The sequence below is a fragment of the Prionailurus viverrinus genome, chromosome X (genome assembly GCF_022837055.1).
Source record: "Prionailurus viverrinus isolate Anna chromosome X, UM_Priviv_1.0, whole genome shotgun sequence".
NCBI lineage: Eukaryota > Metazoa > Chordata > Mammalia > Carnivora > Felidae > Prionailurus > Prionailurus viverrinus.
This window is the reverse complement of record NC_062579.1, coordinates 47391422-47400087: the sequence shown is the minus strand read 5'-3', so window position 1 is coordinate 47400087 and position 8666 is coordinate 47391422. Positions and strand designations below refer to the sequence as shown.

Sequence of the window (8666 nt, the reverse complement as noted above, 5' to 3'; positions counted from 1 at the left end):
TTATCATTCAGTTAGATATTAACTATAGGTGAGATTTACAGCAGTCATGAGACCCTTTAAGAATGTAGCAACTAGCTGGGGCACCTGGGTGGCTCAGTCGGTTAAACGTCTGACTTCGACTCAGGTCATGATCTCATTGCTTGTGAGTTCCAGCCCCACATCGGGCTCTGTGCTGACAGCTTGGAGCCTGGAGCCTATTTCAGATTCTGTCTCTGTCTCTCTGCCCCTCCTCCGTTCATACACTGTCTTTCTCTCAAATATAAATAAACATTAAAAAAGATTTTTAAAAAAGAATGTAGCAACTAGCATGTATTTGATCCTTATCAAAACTATGCAGGCTATAGGTCAGCCTTCTGGGGTAAAGGTGAACATTTTTCTGCTTCTATCTCTCATCAGTGTAATCTATCCCAAAGCTCTCATTTTACAGATAAGTCAAAATAAAGTCCAGAGAAAGATCTGGCTCACTGTCTTGAGGGAGGAAAAGGAACAGGAACACTAAGGTACCTTGCCATCTAGTGCAGAGCTCATGACACTACATTCTCTGGAATCAGGCTTGCAAGCTAAGCAAGCCCTTTCACACCAGTGCTGAGTGGAAGCCAATACACCTTCTCACACCTCTGTACCTTTAATTCTCACCCAACAGTCTCTATTAATACCCTGGAATTTGAGGATCCTGAAGCAGATATTAAAGTGTGAAATTAGGGAGTATTAGAAAGAAAGAGGGATAGAGACTGTCCCTCTTCCTCTTTTAATATATCTTTTACACTGTGGTCCTGGGCTGCTCTTTTTGACCCCATCTCCTAGCCTCAGTGCCTAGCTCTTACTCCATCAGTGTCCTTGACTTTGGTCAGTTTGTCCTTTATAAGGATCCTAAACCTCAAAACCAATAAATTTATCCTAAACATAACATTTTCTACACCCCAGCTAGCCACTACACATACTTCTGTTGCCGGCCAAGCCCCAATAGTCATCAGAGTTTGGGACTCCACTCTACCCTGAGCCCTTACTCCCTAAGGCAGGCATTCTAGTTAAGTGGCCCAGCCATGTATTTCCTGCTCACAGAGAAAACATTTAGTTTATTCTATATCAGCAGTCCTTAAAAGGTGGTCCCTAAGTCGACAATGTCACCACCATTTTGGGAACTTAGAAATGCAAAATACCAGGCCCCACTCCAGACCTACAGAGTCAGAGACTCAGTGTAAAGCCCAGTAATTTTAGTTTTAACCAGTATTCCAGGTGATTCTGCTACATGCTGAACTTTAGAACTTCTTCTGCCTTGTACCCTTATGCTAGCCTTAAAAGGAAGCTAATGTTATCATTTTAGGGGTACTAGGAAGTAGGGTCACCAAGAACAGTTATGCTTTGTAAAACTCTGGATACCATCCTTCATGTAGATGTGAATAGTGCCTACAGAGTTTTGCAGTGTGAACCTGCCAGTAAGTGTTCCTCTTTCTCCCATGAAAAGAAATTAACAAATAAAAAATAGGAATATAATACCATATTTTCTATTAGTCCTCAAAGTGCTGTTCTGGAGCTGGTTCTTATAGGCTGAAACCAATTGTCTGCATCTCTTCCCAACAGTGTGTTCAATGATTTCACATTGGTAGCTTGACATTGCCTAGAATGAAAGTGTTTAAACCACAGAAATTGGCAAACAGTACAAATAAGAGTTTAAAAAAATTGAAGAGCCTGTTTATCCTTCTTGGCAAGGCCACCAAGTATAACCCTATGAGTTATGTATGGCAACAATACCTCTCCAGCAAATCTGTACAAAAATATTATTTCATCATAGTTCTTAGTGGCAAAAAGTTGGCAACAAAGCGAATGCTCAGAATAAGGAACAGTTGAAAAAACTACAGTATGTTCCTGAAAAGAAACAATTTCAGCTATATCAGATGACTTGAAGGGGCTTTAATGAGATATTGCTGAATGAAATATGCAGGAAAGTCTTTATGATATGATCTCATTTTGGAAAACAAACAATATGTGCATAAGAATATTTGGTTATGTGCAGGGAAAGATATATAATAGCATCAACGTGAATTATGAGAATGGGAAGGAGGATTCCCACAAAAAAAGACTGTTCAAAATATCCCTAATATTTATATGGTCAGATGTATATAGTTCAAAAATATCCCTAATATTTATATGGTCAAATGTATGTAGAATGACAATTTATATATTCTGTAAATGTAAACTTGTTTGGAAGAATATAATTAAAAACACAAAGTGGGGAGGTGGTGAGGTGATAATAAGGCATGGTAGTAGTATTGAGGATCCATGTGGGGTCACACTTCCCCAAGTGAAGCAGTCTCCCAATCCTGGTCAGTAAGGATCAGGATTTAACAATTCTCAGCTCCTTGATGCCCAATCCCAAGCTCTGGCTTTCCAACCTAATACAAAATCAAATGCTGAGCAACATATGGCACAGCTGGATCACTGGACAAATGAAAAGTGAGAGACAGGTAACCAACCAGCAACCACTGTGTTGTTACTATTCTAACAGCACCAGCCCAGATTCCCTGTATTTGTGCCCTTCTATTAGTGGGGTTAAGGGGAGGGGCTTTGACACCTTTCACTTGAGTGATAGCTCCCTTATCTTTAGCACTTTTCCTCCAATATCTAGTAAATAGTCTTGATTTCTAGTATCTAATCCTCTTTTCTTATTCCTTCCCCTGTCTCCCTTTCCAATATTTCAATACCAACTCTAGACTTAACCCATCCTTTAGAGGTATTCCCTGGACTCCTTGTCTTAGCCTGTACCTACTTTCTTTTCCATAGCTCTTATCATAACCTGAAATCATATTACACAGTACTTGTTTTCTTATAAGTTGTCATTTTCCTTCCACTAGAATGTAGACTCCATAAGGGCCAGGACTTTAATTTTGTCCAGTGATGCATCCCCTAGTAGAATGCCTGCTACATATGGGTGCTCAATTAATATTTCTTTGATGAATTACTGAATACATGAATTGCACTTAGTCTCCATATTTCTCCTATGCCCTTAGGATATTAGAATTTTTTTTCACAAAGGTTAACAGAAGGTCCTAAAGAAATTTGTGTCTGTTGGAGCCTTGAAGCAACTTTCACTCTCCACATTCCTTATAAGAACTGTACAGATATGGTTCAGATCCTTAGCACAGGTTCTTTGTTTTTGAAGTTTTGTTTTGTTTTCATATCTGTGTGGTAAAATGCATTTAAAAATTATGCAGGAGATTTCCAAACACAGGCAAAAGTAGCTTTACCAATTATCAACATATGACCAACCTTGTTGCATATATACCTTCTACTGTTATCTACTCCTTTTTTATTAGCTTTAATGGGGTATCATTTTCATACAATAAACTGTATTAAAGTATAAAACTTGACAAGTTTGGTATATGTATATACTCATAAAATCATGGCCACAATCAATATAATGAACATATTACTTACCCAAATATTAGAACAGTGCTTTTTAAACTGCAGGTTGCAACCCAGTAGTCATTTGTGGAATCACTTCCAGATAATTGATGTGAGACGAGTCTGGATAGTCCTGGAGCCTCATTTCTTCCCCTTTTCAGTAGCTCAGTTGAGAGCTGGATGTGCTATACTGAGCTAGCTGGGGAAAAACAAGACCTCTGGCTGCTGTCAGTGTTCTTGGCAGGAAAGGCTCTTCTTCCTAGGGCCCTTAGTATGTAGACCTTGGCCCTGGGCATGCATGCTCCTTAGCATTGTTACTGATCTGGGAGATCACTGATACATTTCCTGTTACTTAGAGACACTAGGTGTCACCTTAGCTCTTTTTCCCAAGGTGGAAGCACAGCTTGTGCTAGCCTGGAATGCTCATAGTTGCACAGATAGCCTACTGTCCAAGCAGGCCCCTCTTTGCTGGCCTTAATGCACACTTCTGTGACTGCCATATGCCAAGGAACAAGGAGAAATCAGGAGACTGTGTGTGCTCATCCACTTCTCAGCCTAGTTGTAAGTTTTCCCCCAATAAACCCCATGTTGTATTTGCATCATGTAGTATGTCAAAAGGTGGCTTCCTAAATATTACCAACACAGACTGTTGATAAGACCACGCTGAGTTTATTCCTTACTAGGGTGAAGAAGAACACCACCTATGCAAAGCTTTGGCAGAGATGTCTCAGAGGGAGGAAAGGCAAAATTAGAACTTGAGAACTGGAAGTTTGGTTTAAGGTAGGTCTTTATTTTAATGTTTATTTCTTTTTGAGAGAGAGACAGAGCACGAGTTTGGGGGGTGGGTAGAGAGAGAGGGAGACACAGAATCCAAAGCAAACTCCAGGCTGTGAGCTGTCAGCATAGAGCCTGACGCAGGGCTCAAACTCACGAGCCATGAGATCATGATCTGAGCTGAAATTGGACACTCAACCAACTGAGCCACCCAGGCACCCCAAGGTAGGTCTTTTAATGCTAGGACTTGATTAGAATTAGATAATGAGCATAACATAACAGTCCAGGATTTATGGAAACAGCAAGACAAGGATTTAGAAGTGAGAGATTAAAAGACTCAGGGGATTTTAAACTCCCTGTTGATGCTTTCAACTGAAGAGTTAGTTGTTGGATTTTTTTAGGATGCTCCTGTAATAAAACATTTGCCTGAGCAGGGGAGCCCTGGAAAAGTAAAGTCAAGCTAATGAAGACAACAGAATAGCAAAGTCATATTTGTTTAGACAGTAAGGTGTAGTTTTAGTTTTCAATGTCCAGGCTAAGTGTGGGAATAGAAGGTTTGATTCTCAGGTATTGGCAGTATATGTCCATGAACCCCTTACATGATAGTAAATAAACTATAAAATGAAACTGAATAAACTAGAATTGCATGTAGTAAGGTTAAATACTCTTTTGTGGAAACTTTATTTCAGTTATATATATGTATGTGTGAAATGAGTCATGAAGTAAAATGTATTTCTCACAATTGGTCTGAATCCAGAAATGTTTGAAAGAAAGCCTTAGAGAAATGATGATAGACCCCTAAAGGTGGTAATACCCTCTCTCAGCCAGTGTGCACTGCTCCAATCTAACCTTCTATGCTAAAAAGAGGAATGTCTGGCTTTGTTAGGAAAGAATACATAATCTGAGCATTAAAACAGAGGCCTTCTTCAGGTAGACTAAGAGTTGAGTGGGAGCTTTGAATCCATAATATTGTCTGCCATTTCAGCAGAGAGCTGAAAGAAGGCACATTGCTACTGCAGCACAAACATGCAGGCTAGACACGAATAATAACGTCCTACATGAGCATTGTTAGTGTCTAAAATAAATCCTTAAGAAAGCATAGGTTCCCATGTGACTGAGATGCAATCTACTTTGTCAGGGGACTGGATAAGATGACCCCTTGGGCCTCCTCCATTGAGAGGATATGATTCTAGAGAGAATCCTACAACAGAAGCAGGCAATTAACCTGAGATGTTTTCTTGCTAACACCTCCCAGCACCAGATCTTGAGGTAGAATACTAAATGTGACACAGTGGACAATGAAGAGCTTCCATTCTCAAGTGGATCATCTACTTCTCTGAGGACATTCTGCCAATTGAGGGCTTTAGAAGGCTGGAGGTTTTGGAAGGGATATTACCCTCCCCCCCTTCACAACCATCCCTCCTCATCAGGCCTGAAATTCCTCAGAGGGCCCCATTCCTTAGGATAAAGCACTATCTTATACACTTAAAATGTAAATTCTCCTTTGGCTCAAAATTTCAGCCTTTCACATTTATTTTTCCTACTTATCAAAAAGAGGCTTAGGTTAAAAAGAAAGTTAGAAACACTTCAACACTATCTCAGTGGGAATTTACATGGTTTATTCAGGAATTCATTTAGCAAACAAGGATTAAGATTAATTGGAGCCCTGGACGTACCTGGTTTTGAAGGTTTCATGGTCTGAAGCAGACCTGTAAACAGGTAAATCACATCCCATGTCTGAGAGCTGTGGAAAGAGCCTAGACTGAAGACACACAGACTTGGGAGGGAATCACATTTTTCCTTCTTACTGGTACCATCTTATGCCATGCAGCTGGGCTTTGGTTTTCTCATCTGTAAACTATTAAGAACAAAACCAATTTCACAGAATTCAGGCTATAGCCATAGGGAGACTGCTCAAAGAAAAGAAAGTTTTATAACGGCAAGTGAACAAAGGAATCATCACCAGTCTTATGGGAGTCATGAGGAAGTATGGATAGGGTCTCATCTCAAAATATGCCAGTGCAATGTGGTCCTTTTACAATTAGCTGGTTTTTGTTTGTTTGTTTTTGTTTTTTGTTTTTTTTTTTAACACAAAAGGGTGAGGGAGTTTCTCAACTGTGGCTCCTTTTTTCGAGCCCAGGGCTCAAAGTTCAATGTTTTCAAGCATTTAGCATATGGCCTGGCCCATGGTAGGCATTCAGCAAGCATTCCTTTCTTTTCCTTCCTCCAGTAGAAGGATGTACAAAGTGGTGTGGGGGTTCAGAGAAGGGCGTGACATATTTACTCTGCTTCAGAAAACTGGATTTGACAAATGATCCTGAATCTTAAAGGATGAATGGTGGCTTGCCAGAAAGAGGGAAAAAAAGAAGGCTTTCCAGATAGTGCTAACATAATAGAGAAGGGAATAGAGGCTTACAAGAGGTTTGCATATTCAGAGACCAGCTGTAACTTCAATGTTTTAAAAAGAATAACTGGACATGAGGTAGGTTTGAGCCAAATTGTAAAAACCTTTGAAAAGCCATTTAATGCTTACTATTTCAGGAAAATAATCCAGGAATTTATTACTCTATCAAGATGAGGTTCCATTTTATGAGACTACTGTGTAAGGGATGGAAGCAGGGAGACCAGTTAGGGGGGTAGTACATGATTCAGAGAGGACCTCTTTAAGGCCTTAAGATTTCACAGACAATGCCTTAGATTTGGAGAGAGCTTGTTTAATTAAAGTCCATTGGTACAGCTGGAGGTGTCCTGCAGAACCACATGCCTGGGGATTTTTAGAATTCATGAACATGTGACAAGGATGGATTCCATAGTACGTCTGGTAGGCTGCAAAAAGCACCTACCTTCCCAAATAAAAGACAGCCACATGCTAATCCCTGGAACCTGTGACTGTTACTTTCTATGGTAAAATAAGCAAATAAAATGGAACAATGCTACTTTATATGGTTAAATAAATTTAAATTTTTAATTGCACATATAACTAAATTAAAGATCTTGAAATTGGGATATTATCCTGGATTATCCAGATTGGCCCTGAATGTGATCACATATAGTAGAGGGAGGTAGTAGGAGATCTTACATAAACAAAGAAAAGGTGAAATGAAGATAGAACAGAGAGACATTTGAAGATGCTGGCCTTGAAGACTGGAGTGATGTGACTACAAGCCAAGGAATGCCAATAGACACCAGAAGCTGGAAAATACAAGAAATGGATTCTCCCCTAAAGCAGCCAGAGAGACTATGTCCCTGAAAATACCTCAATTTCAGCCAAATAATATTGATTTTGGACTTCTGACTTCCAGAACTGTGAGGTAATGAATTTCTGTTGTTTTAAGCCACCAAGTTTGTGGAAATGTGTGAAAGCAGCCACAAGAAACTAATATAGTGCCTCCTCAAAGCTATCACTACTTAACACACTTGTTGACCCAGAAATCCCTAATTCTCAACAGGTATCAAGCCTCATTTGTCACATATTAGACATGGTACTCTTGTTATGTACTTTGGTCAAGTTTTCTTGGAACACATGAAATAGGGAGACCATCAACTTCATGGAGAATGAAAGGGGAAGGATAGGGGTGTTTATGGAAAAGCCCTATCCAAAACTAGCCTCTAAACCCCCAAAATGTTCACAAATGATTTAGATTTGGCAGCTCCTCTGACTGGATTAGATTTCAAGGAACCATATAATCAATCTCCCTGTCTTTGCCTGTAAGCAGCCAAGATCCTGAACCATGTGAGAATACCACATCTTAGGAGAAAATGGCTGGAGAAAGCACATAGGGAGATCGGATTGGATTGTGTTGCTACTCAAAGAGATGCTGTTAAGACTGATATCAGTAGTTCTCCCTCAAGTGTTAGATTGGAAAACAACTTCTGTGAGAAAGATTGGAGCAGAACCCTGAACACATTTTAGCCATCCTGTGAAGTCAGAAGGGCTTCATAAAATCCCTCCCCCACACCCCGCAACTCCGTTATCCTAAGGAATTATGCAGAAAAATTAAGTATACCTATGCGGATGTTGAAACCAACACAGCAGCGGAATGATGGCAGAGTAAAATCCTACAACTTCCAGCTATGGACGAGAATCTAGAGATCACCCAGCCTAAGCGCTTCACTGCACAGATGAGAAAACCAAGCAGATTTTTCAACCCAAATTTAAATATTTCAATATTTTCTCTGTAGTCTTGCTTCAGTGTCCATAGTGTTTTTCTGGGTCAGGTGCTGATTCATTGTAATGAAAACATACTTACAAACGCATCCCAGTACACAGAATGACCAAGATCTTTCCCCTGCCTGCCAAAGGGCACAAACAAATTCCTCCCGAAGTTTAGACGCGTCCTCAGGGTCTGGGACTGAAGCTCATTAGCAGCCAGGGAATTAGCGGAACCTTGAGGCTGAACGGTTGCAGCCGGTACGGTTGCTTTGAGAAAAGAACACTTCCGGCTGGCGAGGCTGTGCCCCCAATTTGTGGTTAGGTTGGCCCCAGCCCT

At 40.3% G+C, this 8666-nt stretch overlaps 1 long non-coding RNA gene across 1 annotated transcript; it reads right to left on the bottom strand.

Annotated features, from left to right (window-relative positions):
- Nucleotides 1-211: 211 nt before the first annotated feature.
- On the bottom strand, nucleotides 212-8574 carry LOC125157311 (uncharacterized). Its single transcript, XR_007148941.1, has 4 exons — nucleotides 8427-8574; nucleotides 5853-6034; nucleotides 3436-3601; nucleotides 212-1618 (listed from the first exon to the last, which is right to left on the bottom strand). It is a non-coding gene; the product is annotated as an uncharacterized LOC125157311 (long non-coding RNA).
- Nucleotides 8575-8666: the final 92 nt, after the last annotated feature.